This window comes from Schistocerca cancellata, unplaced genomic scaffold (genome assembly GCF_023864275.1).
Source record: "Schistocerca cancellata isolate TAMUIC-IGC-003103 unplaced genomic scaffold, iqSchCanc2.1 HiC_scaffold_940, whole genome shotgun sequence".
Lineage (NCBI taxonomy): Eukaryota > Metazoa > Arthropoda > Insecta > Orthoptera > Acrididae > Schistocerca > Schistocerca cancellata.
This window is the reverse complement of record NW_026046948.1, coordinates 22,501-25,000: the sequence shown is the minus strand read 5'-3', so window position 1 is coordinate 25,000 and position 2,500 is coordinate 22,501.

Genomic DNA, 2,500 nt, shown 5'->3' with positions numbered 1-2,500 from the left:
GCAAACAGGAGGAGGCTGAGCTCCCCTGCACAATACACCTCGAAACCCTCTCAGGTCCCGGCGGCGCGCAGCGCCGTCCTAAGTACTTGGTCGGGTTCGAGAGAGGCGCAATCGCCCGGAGTTAGGCGAGTAGACGCTTTAGGTGCGACCACCCGTGCTCCCAACTGAGCTTGCCGCTGCCGACAGAGGCCCGGGAGCGTGCTGTCGTGGCATTGCCGGCGGGAGACAACACGCGCCACCTACGGTGACCGGCAGCTCCAACGCCAGCGCCACAGAAGGGCAAAGGCCCCACGTGGGTGCCGAAGCGAACTCTCCCAGCACAGCGCACGTGCCAACACGTCTGCACAACTGCGATACAAACCACCAGCGAGAACCGCTGGGGCGACCGAGCAGCAGACGGCGTCGCGGCGCCGAGTGCCGGGCGGCGGCGCATCCTCAACGCACACAGTCCTCAGTCGGACCAGCACACTGCAGATGTCCACCGCGCTTCGCACCGGGCCCGCGAGGACCCACTTTGGCCGCCCGGCGCCGCGCGCAGGGTGCCCCGGCGCGCAGCTGCGCCGCCTGCCGCGTCCGTCGGCCGGCGCGCCTGCCACTGGGCGCCCCCACCAGCCGGCTGTAGCGCGTGCGCCCACGCACCGCGCGGCCAGCACGCCGGGCGGCCCCCCCTCACCGGCCGGGGACGGTCCCACCCAGCCACCGCCGCGTATCGCTTCACACACAGATTTGCCCTTACTGATTTACCTCCAGCAACAACAACCGCACCACAATGGGTTTACCAGTTGTTCATTTGCGTTGCGTCACGTCACCAGCAAACGTAGACGTCCATCCCAGTTTGCAAATGCAACGATTATTGCATACCTGTCTGTTAGGTGTCACGACACACTACGTCTGCCCACATACACGCAACAAAATGTGCACGACTAGAGAACACGTGGGAGGTGGCCCCCTACGTATGCGATGTCCATTACGAGACCGACTGTCAACCAGCATCTGTACCATGTCGCAGATGTGGAACGCGGTGCACCATGCTATCACACTGTGTGAGAAGAGACGACTACGTTTGAATACACGCGCCACTACATCAACAGACGGCTCATGCTGATCGCCATCCAGGGCGTCCGTTACTCCCACACGTCTCTATGGCGTACCACACTGCAATGTAGCTGTTATGGGGAGACGGCACGTGGCTGAGTGCACAACATTTGGACCGTATGGTTCGCTGTTGTTGGGCGCAGTCGTACGGTCACACATGTGCCACAGCGTATCATTCAGTACATACGGACCTATGTGCAGTACAATGTGAGGATTAAGCTTACGATATCAGCGGACAGTGGACACAGGCCGTACCACGACGTAGACTGAGCGCTTCGACATGCGAATGCCAGTGAACAGCTGCGAAGGGCATTGAACACGCAAGCACCTGAACGACCAGCGTGCGAAGGCAGGGTGGAGGGGGGGGGGGCGATGTACATCCTGCAGTTGTCCACATTACAGTGTACAGCGGGAGCATGTAAAAAGTAAGCAACACTTGCGAAGTGTTCAACATGAAACGACACACAAGAGGCTGGGCGGTGCGAGTAGCGAACTATATTCAGAGGGTTGTGGTTAGACAACACTAGATTAATGTAACGTGTCATATGCCAATTACAGAGCAGGTTAAGGCACAACGTGGGTTAGGTTAAGGCACAACGTGGGTTAGGTTAAGGCACAACGTGGGTTAGGTTAAGGCACAACGTGGGTTAGGTTAAGGCACAACGTGGGTTAGGTTAAGGCACAACGTGGGTTAGGTTAAGGCACAACGTGGGTTAGGTTAAGGCACAACGTGGGTTAGGTTAAGGCACAACGTGGGTTAGGTTAAGGCACAACGTGGGTTAGGTTAAGGCACAACGTGGGTTAGGTTAAGGCACAACGTGGGTTAGGTTAAGGCACAACGTGGGTTAGGTTAAGGCACAACGTGGGTTACGTTAAGGCACAACGTGGGTTAGGTTAAGGCACAACGTGGGTTACGTTAAGGCACAACGTGGGTTACGTTAAGGCACAACGTGGGTTACGTTAAGGCACAACGTGGGTTACGTTAAGGCACAACGTGGGTTACGTTAAGGCACAACGTGGGTTACGTTAAGGCACAACGTGGGTTACGTTAAGGCACAACGTGGGTTACGTTAAGGCACAACGTGGGTTACGTTAAGGCACAACGTGGGTTAGGTTAAGGCACAACGTGGGTTAGGTTAAGGCACAACGTGGGTTAGGTTAAGGCACAACGTGGGTTACGTTAAGGCACAACGTGGGTTACGTTAAGGCACAACGTGGGTTACGTTAAGGCACAACGTGGGTTACGTTAAGGCACAACGTGGGTTACGTTAAGGCACAACGTGGGTTACGTTAAGGCACAACGTGTGTTAGGTTAAGGCACAACGTGGGTTAGGTTAAGGCACAACGTGGGTTAGGTTAAGGCACAACGTGGGTTACGTTAAGGCACAACGTGGGTTACGTTAAG